Genomic DNA, 19568 nt, shown 5'->3' with positions numbered 1-19568 from the left:
TTGTTATTCAAATGAATGAACAGTCAGAAATTTCTCCAATAATTAGTATTTATTATTAATATATAAATAAGTTAGTATATAAATAAATATATATATTAAAATAAAGTAATATATAAATAATATATTAGTGTTTCATACTAATCATTAATGGAGAAAGCAATCATCTGGGCAGTGGGATGGATATATAGAGAGAAAAGAGGTTTCTAAGACCTCTGAGGTTAAAATTTACCTGTTCTACAGGGCCAGTGGCAGGAAAGTTCTAGATTAAGAAAATAAACCTTTTGGGGAGAAACTACTGCAATACAGTGACTTGGAGGTGGTAGCAGTGTGAAATGAGTGTGTTATAGCTTGGCTCTTTCATTCCCTGCCTTCATACAGGTGGGAGCTGTGAATGTGCAGCTGTCTGTAAGAACCAATTAAAATATCAACAGACCAGAATATTCTTTATCCTCCAAATAATGAATTTAAATCATTTCATTTTTGTCATTTTTATGGCTCAAGGGGTGAATATTGCAGAGCTTCAGACAAAACCCACTATGAGGAAGAAAACCCCAAGCCTATTAAATTAGCTGCCATTGCCCATGCAATGGTTTTCCTTACACTATATATGTTACAGTCACAGAACCTCAGACTGGTTTGGGTTGGAAGGGACCTTAGAGCTCATCCAGCTCCAACCCCTGCCACGGGCAGGGACCCCTTCCACTGGAGCAGCTGCTCCAAGCCCCTGTGTCCAACCTGGCCTTGAACACTGCCAGGGATGGGGCAGCCACAGCTTCTCTGGGCACCCTGTGCCAGCGCCTCAGCACCCTCACAGGGAAGAATTAGGATTAGCTGACTGTATGTGATGTAATAAACTATGTGCTGTAGCACAGAATGTGACCAGGGCAGCTGGGATGGGCTTCACAACAGTGTGCGAATCAGGCACAGCACTCCAGAGGAAAGGAGGGGAACTGGAGCAACACAAGGGATCATCTGGCAGAGGCTTTCTTTGCCACTCTGCAGAGGCTCTTGGGTTGATGCATGTGAGAATGCTGTGCATGACTGCTGAGGATCTCCCACATGAGACTCAGAGAGCCTGAGCTCTTTTGCAGATGCAAGGCAGCAGCACATGAGCCTGAGGTTCAGTGAGCGTGCAATTATGTGTGAGATTCAATTATGGGCTTTTGAAGGCATCCCGTCTTCATTCTGACCAGTATTTATATAACTTCTGCATGATATATATAGTTCTTCATGCTTACTAAACTAGAAGACAAATCCCCATTAGAATAGAAAGTTCTCTTGGAATTCAGTTCCTGATTCATTTTACTTCTGTAAACAGCTTCTGGGAAGGGAATAATCTCCAGAAGGGGGTTACTTTTCTTTCCATATTGATTTGAAAGAAGGGATGAGGAATTGTTCAAAATACAGTTCATCATTTCCTTAACCGGAGCTATGACGTGATCTCCTGAGGAAACACACTCATTCTATCATTTCACATCAAGCCTGGTGCTTCCAAATCACATTTCACTGTCATGTACTTTGCCCCAGCATACACTCCACAATCTCTTTTGACAGATATATATATATTTCTGATCTCTTTGCATGAGGCAATCATTACCAATGAGTGCAGCCCATAGGAAGCACTGATGATGCCGGGATGGTCGCACTGAGGAGCAGAGGAGCTGCACAAGGTCCTGATGCACTATTGCTAGGAGCCCCTCTCAAAGTAAAGGTATAACAGATATGCAAAAAAGGAAATTTAAGCCATTAAGTTTTTATATAATGGAGACAAATGTAGTTCTTATGTGGTTAGAATTGTAAAGTTTCTCCTTCTATGGCAAATCACAAGAACATGGTTAAATTGTAATTTACTTGACCTACAAAGCTTGTCATCATCTCTAGCTGCAGGTGGATGAGAGGAGCAGAGATAGTCAACTACACTAATAAAGCCCACTGGAGACAGAAGGTACGATAAGGACTTAAGCTGGTATGACAGAAGTAACTTAAACCTGCCTCCTTGTTCTATATCACCTATTTGAAATGGGTAGGTGTTTCCAGGACCTGCAGATGGATTGCTGAAGAATTAATGGAAGCATTTGCATATTACCTTGACCTCCTGTGCACTTAAAGGAATCAGATGCTTCTACAAATAGGAAACTGGAAGGGATAGGATTCCTTCAAGAAGAAGGGTACTTGGTCAAGAAACAGAGACCTGGGGCCAGGAACAGGGATTTCATTTTTGAACTCAGACCTATACCCTGCCACTGCATGGTGCTTTATTCTGCCTATTGGCTGCTGCACTCTTGAGCCATGCCATGGAGGAGGAGTCTCTTTGCCACCATGGAGAACAACCTTTTAACATCCACTTCAATGTGCTTTCACAATTGAAAGTCTTCCTCAGCTGCTCCTGATGACCACTTTTTGACTTCAACAATCCTGCTTATTACTGGGAACGGAAACCTTTCATCAATGGCTATAAGCACAGAACCACAAATTAAGCACACAGCAATTGTAAATACCCTTAAAGTGAGCTTTTTAAATGTAATACATCAGTTGGCTTAATGTATTGTCTGAGTTCTTTTTCCTTGGAGATATTTAATGGTTGGGTTCTTTTAACAAATAGGAACGTTCATATTGAAAGAATAAATAAAAAATATGCTCATATTTCAAATCTATTTCTACTCCAGATGCTAATTTTTTATAAACACTTCTAGAAATCTATAAATTAATCTTCTTAACCAAGGGACTAATATTGGAGAGGGGAAAACTCAGGAGGAATGTCAGTGACGTTGGTAAGAGTCATCAGCCAAATACAGCTTATTTCACTCAAAGCCTTTACTGATTATTCTTCATCATTCTTCATTATCACAGAATCTTAGAACCCTGGAATGGTTTGTATTGGAAGGCACCTTACAGCTCATCCAGCTACAGAGAGCCAGGATCTCATCACCAGCCCTGCCGCTAGGGATGGGGTTTCCTCCCCCTACAGTCCAAGGGAGCTTGCATCCATATAGGCTCAGTATTTCCCAACTAAGGGGAATCCTTTGAACTCATGGGGTTCATTCATTCTATGTTCATTCCAGAAGAAATAAGAAGGAAATTTAACTGATCTGGTGTTGCTGTGCTTCCATGACCCAGCATCACATTCAACCCTCTCCATAAATAGAATCCCAGCCTGGTTTGTGTTGAAGGGACCTTAAAGCTCCTCCAGCTCCAACCCCTGCCACGGGCAGGGACCCCTTCCACTGGAGGCAGCTGCTCCAAGCCCCTGTGTCCAACCTGGCCTTGAGCACTGCCAGGGATGGGGCAGCCACAGCTTCTCTGGGCACCCTGTGCCAGCGCCTCAGCACCCTCACAGGGAACAGCTTCTGCCTCAGAGCTCAGCTCAGTCTCCCCTGTTCTGGCAGGTTCAAGCCATTCCCCTTGGCCTGTCAGTAGTTGCCCTTGTCAAAAATCCCTCTCCTATAACTGCAGCGTGAGCTTGTGCTATATTGAAACCAAAGTATTCATAGCCATGTTGTCCTTCTGCACAGACAGAAATTCCCATCCACACTGTGTGGCCATGCAGAACCAGGCATCTGAGCTTTCATTCTACCTTTGAGACAATTTGATGGTGAAAGATTTCATGCATGTGGACGTTTTTCTTTGCACAGGGTTGACTAAAACACACAGATTGTGTTCTAGTGTATCCTCTGCTACAGCACTGCTAAAGAAACCCACTGAACTGTGCCTATAATAAGCCTAAGCTCCTGATCTGAAGAACGACACCAACCAGCCTTTTTGAATCCAGTTAATTATTAAACGACCCATGAAGACTTTGAATGCATCACTGGCTTCGATGAGCTTATCTGAGAGACTGAATTTCTCTGGTTAGTTTATATAGAGAACTTCAACTTCTTCTCTTCAATATATATCTTTATGGAGAGATGAGAACATGTGTTCATTTCCAGTAAGGTAGACTTTATGAGGCATGACAGAGAAATGAGAGCTCCAGAAACGCATAAAGTAGAATAAGAGGGTTGCAGATAAGTCCATTTTTGGCACTAAATAAAGGTCAAATTCAATTATTGTTAGAGGTTATTAAGAAAACCCTGGAGGCAAAATAAACACATTGGCTGACACACAAAGGAAAACCAGGTGTGTGATCAGATGGTCTTTACAACCAAAGCACTAACAGGTTTAAAACCCCACGTTGCACTTGTGTGGAGACATTTTCCAGTATCTGAAGGGGGCCTACAGGGATGCTGGGCAGGGACTCTCCATTAGGGACTGCAGTGACAGGACAAGGGGTAACGGGTTAAAACTTAAACAGCAGAGTTTTAGATTGGATCTAAGGAAGAAGTTCTTTACTGTGAGGGTGCTGAGGCACTGGAATGGGTTGCCCAGGGAGGTTGTGAATGCTCCATCCCTGGCAGTGTTCAAGGCCAGGTTGGACAGAGCCTTGGGTGCCATGGTTTAGTGTGAGGTGTCCCTGGGCATGGCAGGGGGTTGGAACTGGATGATCTTAAGGCCCTTTCCAACCCTAACTATTCTGTAATTCTATGATTTTCCAACTTTCTAAGCCCAGTTTCAAGGGGTCAGTCATTTCTCTGTACCTTTGGTCATGTTCCTAAATTTTTCTCATTGCACTTATGGAGAAGTGAGGATATAGACAAGATTTTATCCCACAGCTCTGATGACCATCTCTGTGCAAGGATACAAAAAGCTTCTGATGCTCCTTTGTGTTGTGTGCTGTTCGTGACGACGATGTCCCTGATGATGATGTCCCTGATAGCTTAGTTTGAAAATGCATGGAATTAAGTGCGTGTTAATTTTTCATTTCCATAATGAGCTTTTAGGATTCTGTACGGAGAATGAACAGAAAAGCAACTTTTCCAAACCAGAAGTGACTTACATGGCAGAGCTTCCTGTGGATTCATTGCTTCTCTCACTGAGCTGCTGGCAGATGAGCAGTGTCCCTTCACCACAGAGTTACTTAGTGCTGCTATCACAGACCTCAGTCCTACTCTATTACATGAGCTCTGTGAGAGGGACTTCTTATCTGCTGGTGATGGGCATGGCTAAGAAATGGAGTCTCTACAGATAGTAGAAATGGAATAGCTGGATTGCAAATAAATCCGTTTTGACACTTAGGAAAGGCAAAACTGTGATTATTTCTCCAGAAAAATAAATTATTATTTCTGGAGCCTGTGAAGTAGGTAGTAAAGTGAATCCAAGTCCTAGGTGAGAGGACGTCTGGCATCTACTTACAGACTACAGTGATTAGCACATCATTACTATTCCTATCATTCTGGGGAGTTCACCATCAAATAGCACTCCTGACCACACAAAGCCCTGTTGAAATCAGTGCACTACATTACATTGCCAATAAGAAATGAGTGTACTCCAAAGTCACTACTGGAACTCTTACTGTTATTTGAGTATTTTAAGTACTTGTGTTGATACAATGAATGTTTTCAAAGGAAGTGATGGGAATAGAGTATGCTTGTAGAGAAGTCATCTACAAGGATGCTGGAGAGGGACTCTTCATCGGGGTAGCGATAGGACACGGGGTGGTGGGATTAAACTGAAACAGGAGAAGTTCAGGTTAGATCTAAGGCAGAAGCTGATCCCTGTGAGGGTGCTGAGGCGCTGGCACAGGGTGCCCAGAGAAGCTGTGGCTGCCCCATCCCTGGCAGTGCTCAAGGCCAGGTTGGACACAGGGGCTTGGAGCAGCTGCTCCAGTGGAAGGGGTCCCTGCCTGTGGCAGGGGTTGGAGCTGGAGGAGCTTTAGGGTCCTTTCCAGCACAAACCATTCTATGATTCTATGTTTCCATGATATACGTGCTTTCTTCTTTTAGGTACAATACTCTTACCTTGCTCATCTCCAGCAGATCAATAGGAAAGCTTGGTTCTTTGTCTTTTTACTGTTTCAGTTACTATTATCCTCTGATTCAGATCTTAGCTATTGAGTAGATTCAAATCATAATCAAGTTTCAAAGTGATAGAGATATGTGAGGTAGTATTTCAAGTTAATCATGGGGCTCTTAATAGGAAGAAGTGGATTTTTTGTGTGATTTACTGAATAATAGATGCACATATTAAATGGCTTTGGAGTGAGTGAGAGTCACACCAGCTACCCACTAGAGTAAATCAACTCAGCTGAATCAGTACATGCAGGAAAAATATGTAGGCAGCAGCTCAGTAAGGACATAAACTGCTTCTGAACACCAGAATATGACTCTGTGTGAAACAGGCATGGGCATATCAGGGCTGCATCATTACTCCTATTGCAGTATCTCACCTTGCTGATAACTGGATGATAATAAGCATATACTTAGCACATACATGTTCTCCTTTGGACATCCCAATGTCCCTTCCAACCCAAACCATTCTGTGATTTCAATGATTTTGTGAATATCCTAAAATTAAACTAGTAATTTGTTCCACAGCAAAAAGAACTCTTGGGTTTTGATCCTATAGTTTACCAGTTCAAATAAGTGATTTTATATTCATGCTTCAAGATATCCTCATTCAGGCAAATGCTGAAGCTGTAGTTATAATGGGAACAAAGCTCCACCAGTTTCCTGAGCCTTTATCTGTTTTTTTCTCCCTGCCATTGTTGGTATAATGCAGACATTTTAATGCTCTTTAGACACTGATCTTCCTTTTGATTGCCTATTGATCCTGATGTCTAAATCCATACCTGCTTCAGTGAGGTATATCTTACAGTATATTGATAAATCTATACCCTTGTGATCTGTTATCCAAAAGAAAACTGTTTAATGTGATGTGTAGTTTTATGCTACAGCTTCATTTCTGTATAGATAATAGCAGTGGAGCTCAGGATATTCTGCTTAACCTGCCTGTATGCTGTCATTTCATCTTTGTGTTCACACATCATTCTTATGTTTTCATGCTTCATGTGTAACGAAAAAGAAGTAAGCCAGATGTAGATCCTTCATATATATTAGACAACAGGATCTTCATTGCTTTATTTTCTGTTTCCCATTTCAAATGACACTGAGAATAAATGACTGTGGCCACTATGGGCCATGCCACCATGATGGGAGCAAGAGCAGAGCAACCATCCTTGGAGCGGCCCAGGGAAGGATGCTACCCAATGGGCGTTCTTCCTAACACAGCTGTTTTAACATGGGATAAGATTCTGTTTAAGGCTGCTTAATGTATTTCCAAATGTTCTTTCTGTCCTTGGAAATGTCTTTGTTAAACCTTATTAAACTCAGCTTCAAGAGTATCTTATGGCAAAGAGTCATAAGGACCAGCTATGTGTGAGATGAAGAATTAATTCTATTTGATTCATAATTTCAATGAATTTTCATCAATTAGGACTTTAGGCAAGGCATAAAGGAGACTGGAAAAGAAACAGAAGTATATGTAATATGATGGGGCTGAAATTAGCTCACAAACCACTTACCTAATTATTTGTCTGAATTAAAAATATTGATTTGAGTTTAGAGAATGGAAAGAGAAGCCTGTTCTATTCAGAATTCTGGCAAACGGGTGCCATGGTTTAGTGTGAGGTGTCCCTGCCCATGGCAGGGGGGTTGGAACTGGATGATCTTAAGGTGCTTTCCAACCATAACTATTCTATGATTCTATGAAATGGGCTAATCTCCCAAAACATGATACTCAAAACATTTCTGCTGGTGCAACACTGGTTTTACATGTGAACCTATTCATGTGGAGTATGATTGCAAAGTCATGTCTAAGAACAGTTTGCAACACAGCCCATGTAAATGAGGAGGGCTGCTGAAACAGCTTTACCACTGCCATTATGCAGACCAAAGGTGTTGAGAGGAAGCTCCTTATCTTCATGCTTGTGACAGCCAGAGTCCTGTGATGCTTCACAGCCTCTGTGCTCACACCCCTTTACCTCCCACATCCCATCCATGTTCCCCATTCAGGTATTAAACCCATATGTGAACAGGATGGAGGTGTTTTGTCTAAGTCCAATTCTCTAATAGGGAAAACCTCTAGACAGAGAATCACAGAACCCCAGCCTGGTTTGTGTTGGAAGGGACCTTAAAGCTCATCAAGTTCCAACCCCTATTATGGGCAGGGACCCCTTCCACTGGAGCAGCTGCTCCAAACCCCTGTGTCCAACCTGGCCCTGAGCACTGCCAGGGATGGGGCATCTCCTCTGGACAACAATACAACTCCCTCTTTTTTCCATCTCTCAGAAGGGGAAATTTTGCTAGGTAATGGACAGAAACCCCTAGGTAGGACAGTTCAGTTCCTGTGACTTGCTGCATCTGGACATACGAGCTTCAAAATGCAATGTGGTGCTTCATGGACATTATAACCCTGAGAGATGCTATTTCAGGGTAAAACTTGGTAAACCAACACAAACTGAAGCCCTGAATCATATATTCTGCATAGGGAAAATAGGTTATGTATCCCAAGGCCAGCACATTCCCTAACTGCCAAAGCCACATACCAACCAAGTCCATAGCACTGCCATTACGAGAGCCTGATATGATCAGTATTGATCCGCTGCTGTATGTTCTTCACTAATTCAGTCTTCAGTAACTGCTCATTATTGTTCTCTAATTTCCTGCTAGGATGGCCCACTACAGCTGCATTTTATGCCTTTTTCTTTCAGTCTATGAACCTGTGCTGCTTTTCATATTGTTTTTTAATCTGATTAATAGCTGTAAGATCTGCATTTGTATTATCTTGTCTAACACTTGCTTTTGCTGTATCAATCAAGTCACTTAAGGTAGTCTAGCTCTGAGGAGCTTATTCTTTTCAGCTTTATTTACTCAGCATTTTTCCTCCTTGCTGCTCTTTACAACTTACTTTGCTCTAAAGGTTACGTGGAGAGCCTGTTTTAAGAACTATTGTTTTAGGAACTACTGAAACATGGTGCCAGCTGTGTAGTATTTCATTTAGACTTTAATAACAGCAGCAGAAAGCTGGTTCTCGCTTCCTTGATGCCAAGAACACCCACATGTTAGTTCAGTTCTGCTGTAACCTGTGTACAAGACCATTGTGTACACAAACGTGGAGGTAGGGAAGGCAATTTATATATTGCTAATGGAAAGCAGAAGGGATTCTTTTGGAAGTACTTGTGTCATCCTTCCCTGGACAGAGAAAGGAATAAGCTTCTGTGATGACAATGACTAAACCATATGCTAAACATGGATAAGGTGATGATTAGAACATACTGAAATTGGCAAGGAAATGGCATGGAAATGGCAAGATACATTTCCTAATGGCCATATGTATTAGGATTCCTTCTCTCCTTACCCAAATATGTGACATAAAACTTACAACATCGTAAAACCACAAATAAATCCAATTCCAAATGTTGGTCCTTCGTTTAATTTTTAAGTCAGGGTGAAATGAAAGGGAATTTAATCACCCTCCCCAGTTTCATAGCAAACCAAGTCACTGTGATTAATGGTACCACACACAATAGCAAATTAATTTTTAACTAAATCTCTCTTGCAGTAAGTTAAGTGTCTACAACCAAAAGACAGAAGCCCTTTCTAAAATGGCTTGTCAACTAACAGGTCACTGAAATTCCATACACAGGACAAGGTGCAATAGAAGGGGAGGAGGCAGAGGCTGGACAGAAAGCTTAAGCTATCTCAGGAGCAATACCACTTACAGGCAATGGAAATGTTCCAATTGATGTATATGTATATGTTTTAATGAGATGAGATGGATTCAAGTGCTGCATTTCTAATGCAATTAACATCAAAACGGCAGTTCTTGCTTTACCTCTTCAGTCTCATTTTGGGTGTAGTATTTGCACTGTCAGGTCCATCAGTTTTCTACATTTAGTTGTAGAATTACAATGTTAATAACTGCTCCTTCCTTTTGAGGTGGACTAGGTGAAGGTCTGAGGGTGGTGGGATTCTGTCCTCTCTTGCTTGCTGTAGTGCAGCTCCCTGTGTCAAGTCCTATTCTTAGCAAGAAAGAGTTTGTATATCTGAAGCTGCCCAGCACTTTTGGTATGTGTGTGCATGTTGTCAAGTCACACAGACCAGCAATGGTTAAAGCAGCTTATCCTTGTTTATGACAAGGGAACAGCCCAACAGGAATGGCTTTAACCTGCCAAGGGGAGACTGAGCTGAGCTCTTAGGCAGAAGCTGTTCCCTGTGAGGGTGCTGAGGCACTGGCACAGGGTGCCCAGAGAAGCTGTGGCTGCCCCATCCCTGGCAGTGCTCAAGGCCAGGTTGGACACAGGGGCTTGGAGCAGCTGCTGCAGTGGAAGGGGTCCCTGCCTGTGGCAGGGGTTGGAGCTGGAGGAGCTTTAAGGTCCCTTCCAACATAAAACAAAAAGAAAAAGAAAATAAAATACAGATTTAGAACTGATTTGGTTTGAAATTTCCTTCATTGCTTTCACCATGTGAAGGGCCATGACCGGTTCTGGGATTCAATGAGCACTTTGGTGGGACAACCCGTATCATTAAACAAGTTTGCTCTGTGAACAGGCATCTCGAGCACCTACCTTGCTCATCCCACTGCATTTCATTACCCCCCAAATCCAAATCTAACCCCACTATGAGATAATATGAATTCAGAGCAAACAAAAGCAAATGAGAGCAGCTGTATCTGCGCTTCTGCAGGCGTTGTTTTCCCAGGGACCAGAAGCAGAACAACATGAACTATGATACCAACCCTACTTGCTGTGAAGGAACAGTGGTCCTCTGCCATCCCCATCTGCACAACTGGCTCTTTCCCCTGTGACAGAGCTGCCTTTGTTCACCAAGGGAAAACACAGAGTCATTTTACATGCTGGGATTCATAATGTGGTGTAGATTGTTTGAGAAAGAGTAAACTTCTTCAGAGATTCCAAACAGATTGTGTTTTCTCAGAGATTCCAAGTGATTTGCAGAGACTTTCAAGGAAAACACTTGTCGGAGACACAAAAAGAAAGTATTTTTAGGCAAAAACGTTGGATTGAAAAACTCCTCAATATGATAATGATTGCTGCTGAATTCACTTGAAGCTCGATGTGGAGCAGTGAGAGTAAAGCTCTTCTTAACCGCTTTGTTTTAAAGTGCTTGGTAGCTTTAGTGTTTATGGCCGATCCTCTCCAGAGGATAAAACCTCCACATTTTCTCCTCAAAATGCTTAAAGCATTAGAAGTCTTAAAATATTTCTGTCCTTTAAAAGGCAAACACAAGTGGGAAAACACGGAAGCGACTCATTTTATGATAGTCATATACCCTGGAACTGCTCACGATTTATTTATCAGCCAAGAAGCCTTTCCTTCCCCTTTGCTGAGGCATCAGGATTTTAGTCATGAACAGCATTGAACAAGCCAAGGAGGAGTTGGTTCATGCCCTTTCATTGAAGTCATTCTATAGCTCTTCTTTCTATCTCTCCACATGTTTGGTAACAACAGCACCCACCTCGAGGTGTCGGGAGGTGCCGATTCACGTTATGACTGTTGCAGAGAACAAGAAGCCATTGTTTCCCAGCAGGTTTGGGGAGGCTTGAAGAGGCTGATGCAGCAATTGAATAACTACAGTTGAAGGAGACCTTGGCATCATAAAACGCACTCACTTCTAGTTGCATTTTCTGCCTCAGGGGCTCCCTTTCTGAGAAGGGGACAAACTATATGAAACTACACAGCAGACTATGCCCATGAAGAACCTGGATGTAAAAAACTGCTTGTCATCAGTATCTCAAAAGAAACTGAAGTTTCCACTTCATGCATTTGGAGTAATCTATTTTCCTGCCCCTTAATACCGTATTGGAACCACACAGCCTCCTGCAGATAAGCACAGAAATGCTGCATAACCTGCAGTGGACTATCTTTCATAGCACTGAGAGTTAATAATCTCATTATAAAATAGATTAAGAATCCAGAGGCATAAATATCTGGCATAAAACACTTGTAGCTGTTTTGCTTTCTCAAAAGAATTCATTATTTAAATGCTTAAATGCATATTAAATATTGCAAGCTCTATTGCATTGCAAGGAAAACATTAACAGAAAAAGACTAGGTTAACCCCCAGGCATTGGAGATTACATCCATCGATTATACACTGAAAGATAACAGTGTGAATGTGTTCTTCTTTCACAGGCAAACTAGGGAATGGTTGGGAAGAAGACACATTTTCTTTGATCCCTTGAGGGTATAGGAGGACTAGAAAATTAAGCGTTGCCTCTTGGCCATCATTGGCCACCCATGCAATGGACACACCATACGTGACTGAATGGTATCAGGTTGATGGTGCAGTCAGGCCCCAGGTTTTCCCAGGGGAAAATGCAGAGGAAAACATGATGTTGTCCCTCTCTGTACCCTACCCAGGGCTTATTTAACTTGGTGAGAGATACATGATGATAGCTATGAGCGAAACTCTTTCCCCTGAAGCTGTCATTGCCCCCTCGCACACGGCTGTGCTTTAACAGAGCAATATGTCTCTAAGTCTAAGAAGCAAAACAAATCATAGGTTTGATGTCTTTTCCCATCGTTAGCACTTGGCTGGTTTCCTCAGACAGTAGGAACATAAGGACACAGCCCGGAAACACCGCCCAAGATCCAGGCCATAATTAGAGCAGAACAAAATGCTGCATTTCACAGCTTGTAGAGAAAGCCTTTCCGTCAACAGGGAGGGGAAACTGTCACACATAGGAGCCAGCCCTCATAATTTAGCGTGTAAAAAGCAGGGGGTAGGACTATGGTCAGCTCTCTGGGGGTAATAAAACTCTTTCCTTTCCCCAACACCCTTGTGATATAAATCAGTGCGCCTACCTCAGTGCAAGGGCAGCTCAGGAACACGTACAATGCCAATACAGGAATCACATTCCTAAATTGAGATTTCTGACAGAAAGCTCAGTTATACAAAAGCTACGTCCCCAAACCCAATTGCACAGCAGATGACTCTTTCCTTTGCTATGCCCTGCTGTCTCTCTCTGTCACTGTGAGTTGTTCCAGCATAGAAATACTGGGGTCTTGACACCATCAACGTAATAATTTTACAGAGCAGCATTCCTGTATTTCCCCATTTGTATTGTTGCTGTTGGGGTGTATTTTTCATCTGTTTATTCAGTTTTCCTAGGCCATTTTTAATTTCAGTGTGGAAAATAGCCCGAAACAGCCCAACATCTATCTCAAAGCAAGACATACACCTGCATCGAAGCTCGCCACTCACAGTGAATATAGCCACAGCGTGCTGTGTGTGAGTACACAGGCCCTCTTTGAATACACTCATTGTGGAAAAACTTGTTCTGCTGCTTCATTGTATTATCACAAACGTTTTCGCTGACTTCAACTCCTCTGGTGACTCACACAGAGGCAATTGGTCACCCAGAATAAAACACTGTTGTAGCAGGGGGGGTTCACATAAAAGCTAACTTGTTTTAGGGTTCCTGCTTCAACGGGGTTTTGGTTTTGAATGTACATAATACATGTTCGGCGCAATCTCTCTTGCGCTATCTGCAAGCTCTATGTTTGTATATACACCAGTGAGCATGGTCTCCCACTGAAGCAGTCTGGAGGAGGAAGCTGCAAACCTTAATAGGTCATCTAAATTTGGATGGGGTATAAATTTATCTCCTGAGATGGGGTTATCTCTATGTGGTTTCTATGGTTGCCAGTGAGGGTCATTCTACTCATCCTCATGAAGTTATCTTCCCTGATAAAAAATCATATTTGTTTGAAAAATTAAGTATTACTGACATATATTGACTGGAGCACCTCCTGTATGGACACAGGCTGAGAAAGTTGGGGCTGTTCAGCCTGGAGAAGAGAAGGCTGCATGGAGACCTCAGAGCAGCCTTCCAGTATCTGAAGGGGCCTATAGGGATGGTGGAGAGGGACTCTTCATTAAGGACTGTAGTGATAAGACAAGGGGTAATGGGTTGAAATAGGGGAAGTTTAGATTGGATATAAGGAAGAAATTCTTTACTGTGAGGGTGCTGAGGCACTGGAATGGGTTGCCCAGGGAGGTTGTGAATGCTCCATCCCTGGCAGTGTTCAAGGCCAGGTTGGACAGAGCCTTGGGTGCCATGGTTTAATGTGAGGTGTCCCTGGGCATGGCAGGGGATTGGAACTGGATGATCTTAAGGTCCTTTTCAACCCTAACTATTCTATGATTCAATGAAAGTACGTGACAGGAGTGAATGATTAACATTTTTCAAGCCATGTGACTATATTAGCTAGACACATTTGAATTGTGAGTATTTGTGATGAAGAAATGCTACTTGTACCCTAATGCCCATGGCTCCTGAAGAAAAATGGTGTGGGACTTGCAACAGGAGAATGAGATGAACCATGTGAAGGAGGTTTCTTTGAAGAAAGCTGGTTGGACCTAAAACAGGCAGCAACAGGAAGCTTCCACTGGAGCAGCTGCTCCAAGCCCCTGTGTCCAACCTGGCCTTGAACACTGCCAGGGATGGGGCAGCCACAGCTTCTCTGGGCACCCTGTGCCAGCGCCTCAGCACCCTCACAGGGAACAGCTTCTGCCTAAGCACTAACTTCAATCTCCTCTCTATTAGCTTGAATCCATTACACTTTTAAAGTTGTTGTTCTGAGGGTTTTTTTTCTCTCCAGGTAATTCAAATGTATTCCCTTGTTTTTATTTCACCTGCTCAAGTGAATCTGCCTGGATTTGGCACAGAATTCATCCTCTTTAGACCCAACAGCTGCCAACCTTGGACCATAGTTGCTGGAATTCAGCCACAGCAGCACTTCTGCATGGTGATGGAGAGTTTATGTCCTATAGCAGGCAGAAAAATCCTGGTTCCTCTAAATGATAGAATCATAAAATCATAGAATAGGGTTGGAAAGGACCTTAAGATCATCCAAGTTGCACTCACCAACTTCATCCCCACACAGTATTAACCAAGGTTTTATCTGTGAGTTGTTTTGCTGTGTCCCTTCTTTGACTACACAATTTGTTCGGGCTTATTCCTTTAGACCCATTGAAACTATAGCTGTTTGCCTGGGTACAACACTTGCAGAAAGACATGAAGATGATGAAGTATCACTGATAATGTGAATTAAGAAAAGAGGTTTTGTTACTGTAAATCAGAATCCTTTGTGAGAAATATCTGCTAGTCCAATGAACTGGGAAGAATAAGCTGGTCTGCAAAGCACGCAGCAGTGTACAGGATTCATTACTGCAGTGTTGTTGTCTTTTAATAAAGAGTAACTTTACAGAATGTACTCTATGTGGGAAGTTATTTCCCACTCAAGTGTATATCTTATCTTTTCTAACTGGGAGGACGCTGCATCTATTATATGCACACTCATCAGTCATGTTAAGGAAAAACATTTTTGCAGAGTCCTGCAGAACTCCAGTGCTCTTTAGACTCTATAAAAGGCATTTAAGAACTATTAAAACCCAGGGGTTTGGGGCTGAAAAGTACAACTACTTGTTTTGCAGTTAGAAACTTCATTTCAGTGTATCTTACCCAATGTGAAGCAAGGTCGTGCCTTTGACACCGTAACAGAGGGGGATACCTGATAACCATGGGACGATGGAGCAGCATCACAAACAGTGGGCCGACCGGTGCTCTCAGACTCGGTAGGCAGTGTAATTCTAAGGATGAGGCTTTTCCATGCCAGAATATGTTTCCAGAGCTTTATATAAAGCCGGCTTGAAACCTTTATCTCACGGTCTGAAAGTAATTGGACAGGGAGGTTAAATGAGAGAGTTCAACAGCAACTCCAAAAAGCTTTCAGCACCTGAACCGAAAACAAAGAGGGGTCTGTTCCTTCACCGGGCTTCCTGACAGCAGCAGGATTCCCTCCAGCATGAAGGGTTCGGGAACCTGCCACATCTGTCACAGGGAAGAGTCTTCAAATGATGCTGAATCTGTGCTTAAGAGACGCCGGCTACGATCCTCTTGTACAGGATCTGAAGAGGGTCACGAGCTGAGAACCAATTTTGTGGGGAGTAAGTGAAAAAGGAAAGCTAACAAAAGAACAAGCTTCGTCTGCACCTGCTAGACAGTGGAGAACAAAGACGTTAGGACCAGCAAGTAAAGGTAAAGATAAAGGTAATCCTTGTATTTGTGGGGGGAAATGTCTGTCTGTTGAAATCAGTCATGTTTAGATACCAGGAGAAGCTTCAGGTGCTGTAATTGATGCCACAGGAAGGTGAAATCCTGAATCCCAGAACGTTTAAGTTGCATTTTTTCCTTTAGATCATACTTTGACTAAGGTGAGGTAGCTCGCGGTCATAGCTATCTACTACCATGGAGAAGGAAACGGGTGTACAAGGGCTCGACTTTACAGCCTGCAACTTGTCAAAGACCTTGCTCCAAGAGCGAGGGATTGCAGCATAAGGCTCTGCACAATGTCACTGATTCATGAAACAAGGATTCCTCTAAAACTTCATCGTGTTGCTTCACATTTAATTAATTGTCTTGTCCTTTAAAGTTCTGGAAAGAAAATAAACAGCATCAGAAACACAGAGGGGTTTACTGTGGGCCTTTTGTTTCACTTCTGCATATCTCATCAGCTTTCAGATAGATTGTGTGTCTCAAACAAAGCAAGTCCTCTCATGTTTGGGAGAGATTATTCTCGCAGGAGAGAATGGCTTTGTCAAAACAATAGGAAAGTTTTTGAGATGAAAATGTCAGGTAGATAAACACATTACTTTGAACCCTATTTGTATTCCATGGCAAGTTCAAACACTCAGGCAGTTATCTTCCAAAAAGTAAACACGCATGAAATCTGATCAGCTTCTTATTGTACAAGGAATAAATTATGCAAGGCATTGTAGTAGACTCCTATAGGGCTCATTTACACATCTTTTGATAAATGCAATCTGCAGATTCCTAGTCCTTTATGAGACATTAACCTTCGTGCATATCGATGCTGTTGTTCCGAAGGATGACAGCCATCCAAAGACCTTTCTGTGTCAGTCTGAAAGCCTTACAGGGGAGGGACTTGCTCAGTAATGTACAAATGAACTTTCTTTAGACTTCAGTCTTGTAGTGAATTTTCTTCTCAATGTCAAAGAGTTAAAGGTTTCGAGTCATTTTAATAACAGGGGTATAAGGATGCCAGGAAGAGGAGCTGTGGTTTGCGCACTGTTAGGAAGGCAGTCAGTCCTCATTCACCAGCCACAGGAACCACTGAAAACTTACTTTACCTGTGCGGGATGATAAAGCTCATGTTGAATGGTTGCTCTTTGAAGATGAATGAGTTGGGAGAGTTTTATCAGTGTCAGACACCCAGCAAGGCTGGTTTTCAGAAAGGGAAGAACTCCTGAGTGTCTCAGTTCGGCAAACCACATGTGAGCTGACAAGAACCACATGTGAAATGCTGCAGGGGGCTGCTGAAAGCTTCTCATGAGTACCTGTGCAGCAGCAGGTTTGGTGATTACCCTGTCTGATAGGGCAACAAATCTATGTTCTACTGCTCTCTGGGGAGAACCCCCTGCAGCCCTGATCCAGCTCTGGGGCAGCAGCACAAGAGGGACCTGGAGCTGATGGAGCGAGGCCAGAGGAGGCCATGGAGATGCTGTGAGGGCTGGAGCAGCTCTGCTCTGGAGCCAGGCTGAGAGAGCTGGGCTGGGGCAGCCTGGACAAGAGAAGGCTCCTGAAGGGGAGACCTGAGAGCAGCTCCAGTGCCTAAAGGGGCTGCAGGAAAGCTGGAGAGGGGCTTGGGACAAGGGCCTGTAGGGACAGGCCAAGGGGAATGGCTTGAACCTGCCAGAACAGGGGAGACTGAGATGAGCTCTTAGGCAGAAGCTGTTCCCTGTGAGGGTGCTGAGGCGCTGGCACAGGGTGCCCAGAGAAGCTGTGGCTGCCTCATCCCTGGCAGTGTTCAAGGCCAGGTTGGACACAGGGGCTTGGAGCAGCTGCTGCAGTGGAAGGGGTCCCTGCCCGTGGCAGGGGTTGGAGCTGGAGGAGCTTTAAGGTCCCTTCCAACACAAACCAGGCTGGGATTGTATGAAATGGGATTGAAATTACAGGTATGTGCTTTTTTTGTGCCAAAGTGTTCCTTTTCCTTATTTGGCTGCAAATAAGGATGCTGCACTGGTGAGGATATTTAGATTTTTTTTAAGAAGAAGCAAATACCAAAGAATCTGATGTCTTACATTTATGTTCTTATTTAAAGTCTAGAAAAAGTTCTTTTGGCAAAGGGGGGAAAAGAAAACAGCATTTTGTGACATGTTCTGTTCCTTGCTTGGGTTAATTATCGGGCCAGAGCAGTTGTGAAGCACCAGCCTCCCTGCTGTCCTGAAGGGCAGTGCAGCACTCTGCAGTCAATACTGAAAGGTCCATTTGTCTGCTCTTCTGATGGCAGGTTTCAATAACCTTGGCTGTGTTTTGCTGCCTGGAGAGGTGCTGCTGGATGAGTAAGGGCACAACCTGTTAATGGGCTGCTTGTCCTGAGGGCTGGATGTGGTGGTGGGTGCGTGTTGGCTCCTAAGGCTGGCATCATTGCTTTGCTGAACAGATTGAGCACCAGAAGAAGTGCTGATGTGTTAATACCAGCAGTAGCAGAGCATAACATTGGTAAAATGACTTGATAAATTTCCCCTTGGTTCAGCCTATCCTGTGGGACAAGCGCAGTGTATGTGGGCTGGTGGATGCAAGGAAGGTGGGAGTTTGCTGGGCAACACAAGTCTCCTGCTAAACAAACCAGCTGGATCACTGAAACAGAAGATGTAATTTGCTTGACAATGCAATTATTTCTCTTGACAAGGTAGGGAAGGGCTTTGCTACAAAACATCCCAGGGTTCTTCTCTTGATTCTTTGTCGTGACTTAAACCAATCCACTCAGCTCATTCACTCATTTCCCTCTTGCTCCCCCAACTCCTGGAGAGCTGGGAAGGAGAATCCAAAGAATGTAGCCCCCATGAGTTCAGATAAGCACAGTTTAATAGCTAAGGTGTAACATAAATCACTACTGCCATTACTACTACAAATAATAATGATAACGCCAATAACAAGTGAAGAGAATACAACACCTCACCTGCCACCGACCCATAACTCACCCCACCCTGCCCGACTGAGCACCGACCAATACCTCCTCCATCCCCCCAGATCTCCAGCCCTTCCGGGTCTCTCCCGGTTACATCCTGGGCATGACGTGCTATGGTATGGAATACCTCTTTGGCTAGCCTGGGTCAGGTGTCCTGTCTTTCCTTCCTCCTGGCCTCCCCTCCTCCCTGGCAGAGCATGAGGCTGAGTCCTCGGACAAACCAAACATTTGAGCAGTAACTCAAAACATTGCTGCTATCAGCACCATTCCCAGGTCGAAAGTCAACACACAGCACTGTACCAGCTACCAAGAAGGAGAAAAATGACTGCTACTGCTGAACACAGGACATACTTTCAGGAGGAACTGGAAAGGAACTGAGGAGCTGCCAAGGGAGTTAAAGTTTTCCACAAGTCTTTAGAGCATTGAGAAGTTGAACTATTGCTGATATAACTGAACAGAAATGTTCAAAATAAGCTAAAACATGATGAAACCTCTAAACAAGTTCGGTAACTCTGCTTTAGAGCAAAGGAACCTCTTAAAAGCCACAGTACCATCAGGGTGTCACTGGCTTAGTCCTCATGCAGACAGGAGGAGAACTTCACCAAAGAGCTTTTCAGCCTAATTAAGTCTCTCTCAGACTTGCAGGATGTTGAATTTCTTTGCATTGCTCTAACACTAA

This window comes from Melopsittacus undulatus, chromosome 4, assembly GCF_012275295.1.
Source record: "Melopsittacus undulatus isolate bMelUnd1 chromosome 4, bMelUnd1.mat.Z, whole genome shotgun sequence".
Lineage (NCBI taxonomy): Eukaryota > Metazoa > Chordata > Aves > Psittaciformes > Psittaculidae > Melopsittacus > Melopsittacus undulatus.
The sequence above is the reverse complement of the archived record's forward strand: the minus strand, read 5'-3'. Positions refer to the sequence as shown.